A 15,370-nucleotide genomic window follows, 5' to 3' on the forward strand; every position below is an offset into this window, starting at 1 on the left:
TTGTGCTATTGCGTTGGGAGTGTGCTGTGGGTGTCATTGCTTGTGATGTGTTATGTTTGTGATATTGCATTGGGTGTGTGTTGTGTTTGTCATTGCTTTTGATGTGTTATTTGTGTGCTATTGCATTGGGGTGTGTTGTGTTTTTCATTGCTGTTGATGTGTTATGTGTGTGCTATTGCATTTGGGTGTATTGTGCTTGTCATTGCTTTTGATGTGTTATATGTGGGCTATTGCATTGGGTGTGTGTTGTGTTTGTCATTGCTTTTGATGTGTCATATATGTGCTATTTCATTGGGTGTGTGTTGTGTTTGTCATTGCTGTTGATGTGTTATGTGTGTGCTATTGCATTGGGGTGTGTGTTGTTTTTGTCATTGCTGTTGATGTGTTATATGTGTGCTATTGCATTGGGGTGTGTTTTGTTTGTCATTGCTCTTGATGTGTTATGTGTGTGCTAATGCGTTGGATGTGTTTTGAGTGTATCATTGCTTTTTATGTGTTATGTGTGTGCTAATGCGTTGGGTGTGTGTGTGGGAGTCATTGCTTTTGATGTGTTGTGTATGTGCTATTGCCACTGGTGTGTGTTGAGTGTATCATTGCTTTCAATGTGTTGTGTATGTGCTATTGCGTTGGGTGTGTTGAGTTTATCATTGCTTTTGATCTGGTGAGTTATGCACGCGATGGAAATGTGTTATGTTTGCATTTGCATTGTGTGTCATTGCGCTTGATATGTCCTGTGTGTATAACGAATACTTTGACTCTTGTATATGGTTTGTGTGTGATTCGATGACCTTACTAGATAAATCAAACTAATATAATTCGTCTTTCGACAACATCGACATTGAACACAATAGAGGTATATGACCGTCTATCCGCTTAATGTCTTTTACCAAGAAAGTTCAAATTGTAAGAGCTGAACATAATATTTAACCATCAAAATGTAACATTGAGGGATTGGTGAAAATAGAAAACACAAGTTCAGGTTCAGCTTCGAAAAGCTTTGCATTTTCAAATCCATTTACACAGATTATTAAAGCGATTTACCTTTGGTTTTAATCTCGTACACCGCTTTGATTCCATTCTCTTCATAGCAATCAACTTATAATATAGTTTAAGATTGAACCACGATCATAATTATTACTTATAAACAATAAGACACACCCAATAACATAGTGCGAATATGTTGAGCTTGAATGGTTTGTATGAGCCATTATAATTAGCGGAACCACATTCGTAGCTTTCTCCGATGCCGTTACGGACGTCGTGATTCAAGTGAACAGTTGTTTCCTTCCACACATTTTCTTTCTTGTTCAGTCAAAGATACCAAAAGTGAGAATATAATTTATAAATAAATACCATATTGACATTGAAATATATATTTTTTTAATTCACGAGTACTCATAATTTGTAAAAGCAACATTTGGATGCCGATGACTTTGTTCGCTATCAATCAGGGAATGACAAACACTAAAAGAATCCATAATATCACGAATACAAACACCGTCTCCAAACATCCTGATTTTGTCAAGTCTTCTTTCGGAAAGCTTTTGGTTGCCAAGTGACCGGTTGGGTTATGAAGGCAGACATCTGTATGTAACTACATGTATATGTAACAACTATGTGCGATGCATCGATTTCCTCTATACAAGCGGTATAGAAAGGATTCCAGCTTTGGATCAGCATGGGCTTGAATTCGCAACACAAATAAAACATGATTCGACTTTGTTAGCATGTCTGCTACGAGTTTTGTGTTATTTATTAACATGTCGCATTTTTACGGAACTGAAATAGCTGACAACTTCAATGAAGCTGTTGTTTAAAGAGGAACGCGGATGTAAGAATATTGCGTGTCCGATGAATATATACTTACATTAGAAAGAGCGAACGAACATAGATTGTAAATAATGCATAGTGTTGTCTTTGTTAAATGGAGCGCTTTTCAATAACATCTTTAATTGATCTGACGGCGTTTAAAACGGCTAGTAGGGAATGTCTTGACCTTGATTAAATGCTTGCGTGCCTTCGCCAAATGTTTGGAATGCTAATCCTACGTATGTTCACACGAAATGTTTTTAATCATATTACAGTTAAAAGAAGGCTAGTTTACGGCATTTGACTGACGCAAAGTACAAGATTTAAACGCATTCACGTTGATGCTTTACACGGATCAGGACCAGCCATCGGAGCTTTCGTTGTTCGCAACCAGTTTGTAGGAGTTTCATTTCACTAAATGAAAGATCACGCGTTGTCGACGTCGGTGGCATGGTCAACAAGACCTCGATATACATTTAAATGAGAGTGTGTCATGTTTGCTTTAGAGCCTTCAGTTCTTTCATGCTCCACCTCACTTTCCATCTACTTATCTCTATATCGACCACTATACTTAAGCGATTGGTATTTTAAAGTTTTTAACTAAAACGCCAGTTTAATGAAATACAAAACTTAAAAGCATTATATCCATCCCCTTCTTCTGTTTAATTGCATGGTTAGAATTTTAATTTATAATTTTACTTTCGATGAAAATAGTGTAAGCCGTGGCCTATGAAGCTACGCCCCTGACATCAACGAAATGGGGTCGAAAGTTTAATAATGTGGGAAGAGTTGACGTTATGTTTCGAACGCCATCTCTCCATAAGTCCGGACTTTGTCTTTAGATCTGTCGCGGTCTTAGATGGGTTTATGTTAAGGTCAAAGCGGCTGCGTGCTCGATTTGTTCAATCGGACTATCGACCTACGGAAATAGGTGCCCCCGTTTCTTAATAACACATACATGTTATAACTGTAGATATAATAAGTAAATGAAAAAGGTGGACATTTATCGCTACGAAACCTGCTTACGATGTATCGCAAGTCTAAATTCAATACGTGAGCAGAAACATGTACATAGCAGGTACTGAGTTACTAAATAGGTCAAGCTACGACAGTGTTAACTCTGTACGAAGAGCCCGTTTTTATGAATAATAAATCGTAAATGACAAGTGTGTGTGGATATAATCTTGTGAACCAATGCATTCTTTGTTGTAATGTTCGAGTACTAGCCTATACGTTAACATTGTATAAAACAATAGTTTTCTGTATTAAAATCATATTTGTCTAGTCTATTGCATTTGTTTTGTGCCCCACTGTTTGGCAATGGGTTCTTTGCCATTAACAAAGGACCGCATTGTATAATAAGGGTCAATACTCCTGCAAGTGCTGCTAAAGTTTCACAGTATATAAGTGTGTATGAGTTCGAATCCCACATGGACCGTGTATTAGCGATAATACATGTAACATTTATGGTTGTTACATAAATATATGTACACTTAAAGAATAGAACGATGGATTTTCATTAAAACAAATATATAGTTCAGGGACATAACATCGAAATACCTCTTAAAATAACAGTCAACCATATCATTATATCTATCGATACAAATTTAGTCCGAACTTCCTATACACAATGTAATAATCACACAATGCAATTTTGTTTATGTTTATATTTACTGAATATTTTACTAATAGCTAATAGAGCGCACATATCTGATCTTGGGAACGGAGATAAAAAACATAGTAAGTTTATCTTATCTTCGATCTTAAGTTACATATCTTAGGAATTTAGGCTACTATTTTTGTGATTTTATCTCGTATCGTATCTTGTAAATTCTTATCCATTGACAATTGTGCCAATTATTAGTGCGTGATTTGTTTTTTCAAAATATTGTATATCATAATAAACCAAATATAAAAGCATGCCAATGTGAACGTGTTAAAATGGCGGAAAAACTATGCACCTAAAAGATTAACGCTGTAATCCAGGAGATTAAGGTCATACATTAGCAAAATATTGTCGATGTATTCCTTGTTCATTTTAAAATCTTGGTTTAGCTTAATTGAACAGAACTCTGAACAGAACAGAACATAACTTTATTTAACTCAAGTTACAATTCCAATACATGAGTATACGGAACAATATAGTCATATAAACATAATTTTCATATGACATGGTTAGGTAAGATCTACTTAGAAAAATAACTCATTTTTAGGTAATAATTATTTAGGGAATTGGAGAGGTGGGGGTGTCCAGTTGATTATTTGAACAGAACTCTATGCATAATCGAGTATGATCTTCAGAGAAGTGCGTAGCATTTACGTTTACCGCTTGGTTTTGGTATATGTACATCGAAAAGACTTGAAAATTGTCTTTACAGTAAATACTCGGTCCGGAGATTAGCTCAAGTGGTGGAGCGTTCGCTTAGAATTTGAGTGGTACGGGGTGCGATACCAATTATACTTTTATTGAACGCCGTTGATAATTTTTGATTAATGAGTTTCGTATGATCTGTTTTAAATTACGGACTCCAGTTTGTCTTACTTTGTTGGTATCAAACCGATTATGTTTACATGGGCTAATTCTTTATATATATGTAATAATCCCATGAAAGAACTTGGACTTCTTTTCCGTTGAAACGAAACTATCGTTTGACACGTTTTCGCACAAATTCGATGGCAGCCTACGACATACATAATCCGTGAATGATTTCGGGTGATTGATGGCTTGTTAGGATTATAGAACGGACCTATATCTGTCTATGAAAGATCGATCCTGAGCATTCCACAAGTGACTTTCTTCTGCGTGAGATAGTCGGTTGTTTTTCATCGACTAAATGAAAACAATTTCGTGAAAAATAGTATCTGGTTATTAAGAAAAAAAATACCGACAGCCAATCAAATCTAAAAAACAATAAATAAGTATGCGAAGCGATTCTTGTAAAAAAAGACACAATTTCTTCTATAAATGAAGAATCAATGAGCAAAAAGTGACATATTATAAAGATAACGTATACTGACTCTTACATTGTTGCATGCGAATTTATAATAAAGAGGGAATCCATCCTTAAACGAATGAATATCAATGTTTATATTACAATTTATGATATGCATGTATTCATTGATTATTATGACGATTGGCGAGAACTGGCAAAGTAAGATTTTAGTATTGATCCCAACGATCGATCTTCATGAGATAATTACTTAGAACTGTTTTAAATACATACATTATTCTGACCAAGAGAATACGGTTATCAATCCTGTAACCTCTCACATGAGATCCATGTATGCATTGATTTATATAAACATTGGCGAAAAATGGTAACGAAAAATGTAAGTCTTCATCCCAATTCTCGGATTGTGACATCGGATCGTTTTCAATGACATAGTCATAGTTACATAGCAACGGTTTTCAAATGTAAAGAATATTATGTTTGTAAACTCACGCTTTTCTTGCGGATTGACGACATAAACAAAATTGAGAAGAGTACCTAGGTACATCTAATGCTGTCTCGATATTATAATACAATATTTATTTAAAAAAATGTTTTGAGTTTATAAACCATGATCTCCTTTAGTTCCATTAAAGTCACACACCTTGAAATGTAATACATGGCATAGTAAATTTAAGTATAAATAAGAAACATATTTTATCTGTGCCAATTAGAATAAATCTGGTGGTGACAAGGTAAAAATCTGTCTCTTTTGCGCTTTAAAACTTAAAAATAATCGCGTTTGTCGAAATGGACGTATACGTCTAGAAATCCTATTTTCGGTTTTATAAGCGGAGTCGTTTGAAAAATAATAAATTACTTGTTAACTAGGCTATAGATTTAATTTTATCGATCTCAATTAGAATATATCTGGTGGTTACAAGGTAGAAATCCGTCGTTTTTGCGCTTATAACTAAAAAATAATCGCGTTTATCGAATGCACTTATACATATAGAAATCCTACTTTCGGTTTTAACATTTTGAAAACATAAATAACTTACTTGCTAACGTGGCTTTAGATTTAATGACAAGTTTAGACACTTTCAAATTGCATCTATATGTATGATTAACGTGTACTTTATTTCAATGTGTGTGACTTTAAACTAATAATATTTAGCATATCCAGTCATGACAACTAGTTAGTGAAAACTAACATAGAATGATTTGAGTCTTCATCCTGATTTTACTCACGTGCTATAAAGCGTTATAAATGAGATAATTGTACGAAACTAAAAGACTTTGGAGAATACGGGTATCGATCCCATTACCTCTCACATGTTATTAAAGCGAGCGCTCTACCACTTGAGCTCATTCCTCGACACATCATATTGTCTACACGTGTAACCATCTATCACTATGCGAAAACATTATCTTTGTAAGCGACTGTGTACAAAAGTTAATCTTTATTTTTTAAGGCATATGCTAAGGAATTGGACATTGTTGCAAACGCAATAATATAAACGAGAGAATCTCCGTTTACGTATTTAACCCATTTAAGCCTAGCGTCTGGAAAAAAGGCCTTAGCAAACAGCGCAGACCCAGATTAGGAGCCACATGATGCGGCGTCTCATCAGGGTCTTTGCTGTTTTATTCCAGGAATTTCTGTAAAAATATTCTAAATATAGACATACATATACATGTACTAGACTTCCCTAATGTTGGAAATAAATTGATCCAATTTAGAAGAATGGGAGAGTCAACTAGGCATAAATGGGTTAATGCAGAAAGTGTATTATGACCGACTGGTAATTTTAAATTGTGATATTTACACGCATGCGCACATTAACTTGATCCTTTATATCTTTAAACACTTCCTTTGCTACATCAAATGCTAACTCGATCTTATTATAAACGAACTTATTTTACAAAATGAATCGTGTTTTCAGTATGCAAACCAAAATCTCATACAGTTCAATTTAACTAATATTATTGATAATATCTATTCATGATCATTTGTGAAAACTGACATAGTATGATTTGTATCTTAAAGGGATCTTTTCACGGTTTGGTAAATTGACAAAATTGAAAAAAATTGTTTCAGATTCGCAAATTTTCGTTTTAGTTATGATATTTGTGAGGTAACAGTATTATTGAACATTTACCATAGTCCAATATAGCCAGTATATGTATCTTTTGACGATTTGAAAACCTAAAAATTATAAAGCGTTGCAACGCGAAACGATTGAATAATTTGGAGAGTTCTGTTGTAGTCGTTTGAATTTACGAAACTACGAAGATTGGTTATATAATGTATAAAATACTGCACTTGTGTATGCCCGGCGGAATAGCCGAGAGGGCTAATGCGTTTTTATTTCAGACAAACTCCAGGACTCCTGGGGTCACTGGTTCGAGCCCTGGTACCGGCTACTTTTTTTCATTTTTTAAATTTTATTCTTGATTTTTTACTGGAGCTTTTAAGATCCAATGTTTATATTTATCAATATAAAGCATTTAATGACAAACTTAAAAATATGCCAAAATCTGTGAAAAGGCCCCTTTAATTCTGATACAACTCACGTGCTATAAGGCGTTATAAATGAGATAACTGTACGAAAATAAAAGACTTCGGACTATCGATCCCGTTACCTCTCACATGCTAAGCGAGCGCTCTACCACTTGAGCTAATTCCCCGACACATCACAATGTCTACACGTGTAACCATCAATCACTATGCGATAACATTATCTTTGAAAGTAACAGTGTACAAAAAGTTTATCTTTATATTTGAAGACATATGCTAATGAATTGGACATTGTTGCAAACGCAATAATATAAAAGAGAGAATCTCCGTTTACGTATTATAATAAGAAAGTGTATTATGACCGACTGGAAATTTTAAATTGTGATATTTACACGCATGCGCACAGTAACTTGATCATTTATATCTATAAACACGTCCTTTGCTACATCAAATGCTAACTCGATATTATACACTAACTTATTTTACAAAATGATTCGTGTTTTGAGTATACAAACCAATATCTCATACAGTTCAACTTAACTAATAATATTAATAATATCTATTCATGATCATTTGTGAAAACTGACATAGTATGATTTGTACCTTAATTCTGATACAACTCATGTGCTATAAGGCGTTATAAATGAGATAATTGTACGAAACTAAAAGACTTTGGAGAATATGGGCATCGATCCCGTCACCTCTCACATGCTAAGCGAGCGCTCTACCACTTCAGCTAATTTCCCGACACATCACAATGTCTACACGTGTAACCATCAATCCCTATGCGATAACATTATCTTTAAAAGTGACAGTGTACAAAAAGTTTATCTTTATATTTGAATACATGTGCTAATGAATTGGACATTGTTGCAAACGCAAGAATATAAAAGAGAGAATCTCCGTTTACGTATGTTAATTAGAAAGTGTGTTATGACCGACTGGTAATTTTAAATTGTGATATTTACACGTATGCGCACAGTAACTTATCATTTAGATATATAAACGCGTCCTTTAGTACATCAAATGCTAACTCGATCTAATTATACACGAGCTTATTTAACAAAAATAAATCGTGTTTTGATTATGCAATCCAAAATCTCCTACAGTTCAACATAACTATTTTTCATATTTATTAATGACCATTTGTGAAAACTGACATAGTATGATTAGAGTATTAACTCTGATACAATTCACGTGCTATAAGGCGTTCTAAATGAGATAGTTTTACGCAAGTAAAAGACTTTGGAGAATACGGGTATCGATCACGTTACCTCTCACATGCTAAGCGAGCGCTCTACCACTTGACCTAATTCCCCGACACATCACACTGTCTACACGTGTAACCATCAATCACTATGGGATAACATTATATTTGAAAGCGACAGTGTACAACATGTAATCTTTATATTTCAAGACGTATGCTAATGAATAGGACATTGTTGCAAACGCAATAATATAAAAGAGAGAATCTCCGTTTACATATTACAGATGTACAGAAAGTGTATTTTGACCGACTGGTAATTTTAATTTGTGATATTTACACGCATACGCACATTAACTCGATTATTTTTATCTATAAACACGTCCTTTAGTACATCAAATGCTAACTCGATCTTATTATACATGAACTTATTTCACAAAAGGAATCGTGTTTTGAGTATACAAATCAAAATCACCAACAGTTCAGCTTAACTAATAACATTTATAATATCCATTCATGATCATTTGTGAAAACTGACAGAGTATGATTTGTATCTTAATTTTGATAAAACTCTGTGCTATTAGACGTTATAAATGAGATAATTGTACAAAACTAAAAGACTTTGGAGAATACGGGTATCGATCCCGTTACCTCTCACATGCTAAGCGAGCGCTCTACCACTTGAGCTAATTCCCCGACACATCACAATGTCTACACGTGTTACCATCAATCCCTTTGCGATAACATTATCTTTGAAAGTGACAGTGTACAAAAAGTTTTTCTTTATATTTGAAGACATATGCTAATGAATTGGACATTGTTGCAAACGCAATAATATAAAAGAGAGAATCTCCGTTTACGTATTATAATAAGAAAGTGTATTATGACCGACTGGTAATTTTAAATTGTGATATTTACACGCATGCGCACAGTAACTTGATCATTTATATCTATAAACACGTCCTTTGCTACATCAAATGCTAACTCGATATTATACACAAACTTATTTTACAAAATGATTCGTGTTTTGAGTATACAAACCAATATCTCCTACAGTTCAACTTAACTAATAATATTAATTATATCTATTCATGATCATTTGTGAAAACTGACATAGTATGATTTGTATCTTAATTCTGATACAACTCATGTGCTATAAGGCGTTATAAATGAGATAATTGTACGAAACTAAAAGACTTTGGAGAATACGGGTATCGATCCCGTTACCTCTCACATGCTAAGCGAGCGCTCTACCACTTGAGCTAATTCCCCGACACATTACACCGTCTACACGTGTTACTATCAATCCTTATGCGATAACATTATCTTTAAAAGTGACAGTGTACAAAACGTTTATCTTTATATTTGAATACATGTGCTAATGAATTGGACATTGTTGCAAACGCAAGAATATAAAAGAGAGAATCTCCGTTTACGTATGTTAATTAGAAAGTGTGTTATGACCGACTGGTAATTTTAAATTGTGATATTTACACGTATGCGCACAGTAACTTATCATTTAGATATATAAACACGTCCTTTAGTACATCAAATGCTAACTCGATCTAATTATACACGAGCTTATTTTACAAAAATAAATCGTGTTTTGATGATGCAATCCAAAATCTCCTACAGTTCAACATAACTATTTTTCATATTTATTAATGACCATTTGTGAAAACTGACATAGTATGATTAGAGTATTAACTCTGATACAATTCACGTGCTAAAAGGCGTTCTAAATGAGATAGTTTTACGCAAGTAAAAGACTTAGGAGAATACGGGTATCGATCACGTTACCTCTCACATGCTAAGCGAGCGCTCTACCACTTGAGCTAATTCCCCGACACATCACACTGTCTACACGTGTAACCATCAATCACTATGGGATAACATTATATTTGAAAGCGACAGTGTACAACATGTAATCTTTATATTTCAAGACGTATGCTAATGAATAGGACATTGTTGCAAACGCAATAATATAAAAGAGAGAATCTCCGTTTACATATTAGAGATGTACAGAAAGTGTATTTTGACCGACTGGTAATTTTAATTTGTGATATTTACACGCATACGCACATTAACTCGATTATTTATATCTATAAACACGTCCTTTAGTACATCAAATGCTAACTCGATCTTATTATACATGAACTTATTTCACAAAAGGAATCGTGTTTTGAGTATACAAATCAAAATCACCAACAGTTCAGCTTAACTAATAACATTTATAATATCCATTCATGATCATTTGTGAAAACTGACAGAGTATGATTTGTATCTTAATTTTGATAAAACTCTGTGCTATTAGACGTTATAAATGAGATAATTGTACAAAACTAAAAGACTTTGGAGAATACGGGTATCGATCCCGTTACCTCTCACATGCTAAGCGAGCGCTCTACCACTTGAGCTAATTCCCCGACACATCACAATGTCTACACGTGTTACCATCAATCCCTTTGCGATAACATTATCTTTGAAAGTGACAGTGTACAAAAAGTTTTTCTTTATATTTGAAGACATATGCTAATGAATTGGACATTGTTGCAAACGCAATAATATAAAAGAGAGAATCTCCGTTTACGTATTATAATAAGAAAGTGTATTATGACCGACTGGTAATTTTAAATTGTGATATTTACACGCATGCGCACAGTAACTTGATCATTTATATCTATAAACACGTCCTTTGCTACATCAAATGCTAACTCGATCTAATTATACAGGAGCTTATTTTACAAAAATAAATCGTGTTTTGATGATGCAATTCAAAATCTCCTACAGTTCAACATAACTATTTTTCATATTTATTAATGACCATTTGTGAAAACTGACATAGTATGATTAGAGTATTAACTCTGATACAATTCACGTGCTAAAAGGCGTTCTAAATGAGATAGTTTTACGCAAGTAAAAGACTTAGGAGAATACGGGTATCGATCACGTTACCTCTCACATGCTAATCGAGCGCTCTACCACTTGAGCTAATTCCCCGACACATCACACTGTCTACACGTGTAACCATCAATCACTATGGGATAACATTATATTTGAAAGCGACAGTGTACAACATGTAATCTTTATATTTCAAGACGTATGCTAATGAATAGGACATTGTTGCAAACGCAATAATATAAAAGAGAGAATCTCCGTTTACATATTAGAGATGTACAGAAAGTGTATTTTGACCGACTGGTAATTTTAATTTGTGATATTTACACGCATACGCACATTAACTCGATTATTTATATCTCTAAACACGTCCTTTAGTACATCAAATGCTAACTCGATCTTATTATACATGAACTTATTTCACAAAAGGAATCGTGTTTTGAGTATACAAATCAAAATCACCAACAGTTCAGCTTAACTAATAACATTTATAATATCCATTCATGATCATTTGTGAAAACTGACATAGTATGATTTGTATCTTAATTTTGATAAAACTCTGTGCTATTAGACGTTATAAATGAGATAATTGTACAAAACTAAAAGACTTTGGAGAATACGGGTATCGATCCCGTTACCTCTCACATGCTAAGCGAGCGCTCTACCACTTGAGCTAATTCCCCGACACATCACAATGTCTACACGTGTTACCATCAATCCCTTTGCGATAACATTATCTTTGAAAGTGACAGTGTACAAAAGTTTTTCTTTATATTTGAAGACATATGCTAATGAATTGGACATTGTTGCAAACGCAATAATATAAAATAGAGAATCTCCGTTTACGTATTATAATAAGAAAGTGTATTATGACCGACTGGTAATTTTAAATTGTGATATTTACACGCATGCGCACAGTAACTTGATCATTTATATCTATAAACACGTCCTTTGCTACATCAAATGCTAACTCGATATTATACACAAACTTATTTTACAAAATGATTCGTGTTTTGAGTATACAAACCAATATCTCCTACAGTTCAACTTAACTAATAATATTAATAATATCTATTCATGATCATTTGTGAAAACTGACATAGTATGATTTGTATCTTAATTCTGATACAACTCATGTGCTATAAGGCGTTATAAATGAGATAATTGTACGAAACTAAAAGACTTTGGAGAATACGGGTATCGATCCCGTTACCTCTCACATGCTAAGCGAGCGCTCTACCACTTGAGCTAATTCCCCGACACATAACACCGTCTACACGTGTTACTATCAATCCCTATGCGATAACATTATCTTATAAAGTGACAGTGTACAAAAAGTTTATCTTTATATTTGAATACATGTGCTAATGAATTGGACATTGTTGCAAACGCAAGAATATAAAAGAGAGAATCTCCGTTTACGTATGTTAATTAGAAAGTGTGTAATGACCGACTGGTAATTTTAAATTGTGATATTTACACGTATGCGCACAGTAACTTATCATTTAGATATATAAACACGTCCTTTAGTACATCAAATGCTAACTCGATCTAATTATACACGAGCTTATTTTACAAAAATAAGTCGTGTTTTGATTATGCAATCCAAAATCTCCTTCAGTTCAACATAACTATTTTTCATATTTATTAATGACCATTTGTGAAAACTGACATAGTATGATTAGAGCATTAACTCTGATACAATTCACGTGCTATAAGGCGTTCTAAATGAGATAGTTTTACGCAAGTAAAATACTTTGGAGAATACGGGTATCGATCCCGTTACTTCTCACATGCTAAGCGAGCGCTCTACCACTTGAGCTAATTCCCCGACACATCATATTCTCTACACGTGTAACCATCAATTACTATGCGATAACATTATCTTTAAAAGCGACAGTGTACAACATTTAATCTTTATATTTGAAGACATATGCTAATGAATTGGACATTGTTGCAAACGCAATAATATAAACGAGAGAATCTCCGTTTACGTATTTAACCCATTTAAGCCTAGCGTCTGGAAAAAAGGCCTTAGCAAACAGCGCAGACCCAGATTAGGAGCCACATGATGCGGCGTCTCATCAGGGTCTTTGCTGTTTTATTCCAGGAATTTCTGTAAAAATATTCTAAATATAGACATACATATACATGTACTAGACTTCCCTAATGTTGGAAATAAATTGATCCAATTTAGAAGAATGGGAGAGTCAACTAGGCATAAATGGGTTAATGCAGAAAGTGTATTATGACCGACTGGTAATTGCAAATTGTGATATTTACACGCATGCGCATATTAACTTGATCCTTTATATCTTTAAACACTTCCTTTGCTATATCAAATGCTAACTCGATCTTATTATACACGAACTTATTTTACAAAATGAATCGTGTTTTCATTATGCAAACCAAAATCTCATACAGTTCAATTTAAATAATATTATTAATAATATCTATTCATAATCATTTGTGAAAACTGACATAATATGATTTGTATCTTAATTCTGATACAACTCACGTGCTATAAGGCGTTATAAATGAGATAACTGTACGAAACTAAAAGACTTCGGACTATCGATTCCGTTACCTCTCACATGCTAAGCGAGCGCTCTACCACTTGAGCGAATTCCCCGACACATCACAATGTCTACACGTGTAACCATCAATCACTATGCCATAACATTATCTTTGAAAGTGACAGTGTACAAAAAGTTTATCTTTATATTTGAAGACATATGCTAATGAATTGGACATTGTTGCAAACGCAATAATATAAAAGAGAGAATCTCCGTTTACGTATTATAATAAGAAAGTGTATCATGACCGACTGGTAATTTTAAATTGTGATATTTACACGCATGCGCACAGTAACTTGATCATTTATATCTATAAACACGTCCTTTGCTACATCAAATGCTAACTCGATATTATACACAAACTTATTTTACAAAATGATTCGTGTTTTGAGTATTCAAACCAATATCTCCTACAGTTCAACTTAACTAATAATATTAATAATACCTATTCATGATCATTTGTGAAAACTGACATAGTATGATTTGTACCTTAATTCTGATACAACTCATGTGCTATAAGGCGTTATAAATGAGATAATTGTACGAAACTAAAAGACTTTGGAGAATACGGGTATCGATCCCGTTACCTCTCACATGCTAAGCGAGCGCTCTACCACTTGAGCTAATTCCCCGACACATCACACTATCTACACGTGTAACCATCAATCCCTATGCGATAACACTATCTTTAAAAGTGACAGTGTACAAAAAGTTTATCTTTATATTTGAATACATGTGCTAATGAATTGGACATTGTTGCAAACGCAAGAATATAAAAGAGAGAATCTCCGTTTACGTATGTTAATTAGAAAGTGTGTTATGACCGAATGGTAATTTTAATTTGTGATATTTACACGTATGCGCACAGTAACTTATCATTTAGATATATAAACACGTCCTTTAGTACATCAAATGCTAACTCGATCTAATTATACACGAGCTTATTTTACAAAAATAAGTCGTGTTTTGATTATGCAAACCAAAATCTACTCAGTTAAACATAACTTATGATATTTTTCATATTTATTCATGACCATTTGTGAAAACTGACATAGTATGATTAGAGTCTTAACTCTGATACAATTCACGTGCTATAAGGCGTTCTAAATAAGATAATCTTATGTAAGTAAAAGACTTTGGAGAATACGGGTATCGATCACGTTACCTCTCACATGCTAAGCGAGCGCTCTACCACTTGAGCTAATTCCCCGACACATCACACTGTCTACACGTGTAACCATCAATCACTATGGGATAACATATATTTGAAAGCGACAGTGTACAACATCTAATCTTTATATTTTAAGACGTATGCTAATGAATAGGACATTGTTGCAAACGCAATAATATAAAACTTAAAGAGAGAATCTCCGTTTACATATTACAGATGTACAGAAAGTGTATTTTGACCGACTGGTAATTTTAAATTGTG

At 33.7% G+C, this 15,370-nt stretch overlaps 6 non-coding genes across 6 annotated transcripts; all 6 read right to left on the minus strand.

The window, feature by feature from the left end:
* Window positions 1–9,087: 9,087 nt before the first annotated feature.
* Trnaa-agc (transfer RNA alanine (anticodon AGC)) lies at window positions 9,088–9,160 on the minus strand. The gene has a single exon. It is a non-coding gene; the product is annotated as a tRNA-Ala (tRNA).
* A 503-nt stretch (window positions 9,161–9,663) lies between these two features.
* On the minus strand, window positions 9,664–9,736 carry Trnaa-agc (transfer RNA alanine (anticodon AGC)). Its single transcript has one exon. It is a non-coding gene; the product is annotated as a tRNA-Ala (tRNA).
* Window positions 9,737–10,817: 1,081 nt separating this feature from the next.
* On the minus strand, window positions 10,818–10,890 carry Trnaa-agc (transfer RNA alanine (anticodon AGC)). The gene has a single exon. It is a non-coding gene; the product is annotated as a tRNA-Ala (tRNA).
* Window positions 10,891–11,972: 1,082 nt separating this feature from the next.
* On the minus strand, window positions 11,973–12,045 carry Trnaa-agc (transfer RNA alanine (anticodon AGC)). Its single transcript has one exon. It is a non-coding gene; the product is annotated as a tRNA-Ala (tRNA).
* A 502-nt stretch (window positions 12,046–12,547) lies between these two features.
* On the minus strand, window positions 12,548–12,620 carry Trnaa-agc (transfer RNA alanine (anticodon AGC)). The gene has a single exon. It is a non-coding gene; the product is annotated as a tRNA-Ala (tRNA).
* Window positions 12,621–14,497: 1,877 nt separating this feature from the next.
* Window positions 14,498–14,570, minus strand: Trnaa-agc (transfer RNA alanine (anticodon AGC)). Its single transcript has one exon. It is a non-coding gene; the product is annotated as a tRNA-Ala (tRNA).
* Window positions 14,571–15,370: the final 800 nt, after the last annotated feature.

The sequence above is a fragment of the Dreissena polymorpha genome, chromosome 1, assembly GCF_020536995.1.
Source record: "Dreissena polymorpha isolate Duluth1 chromosome 1, UMN_Dpol_1.0, whole genome shotgun sequence".
Classification (NCBI taxonomy): Eukaryota; Metazoa; Mollusca; class Bivalvia; order Myida; family Dreissenidae; genus Dreissena; species Dreissena polymorpha.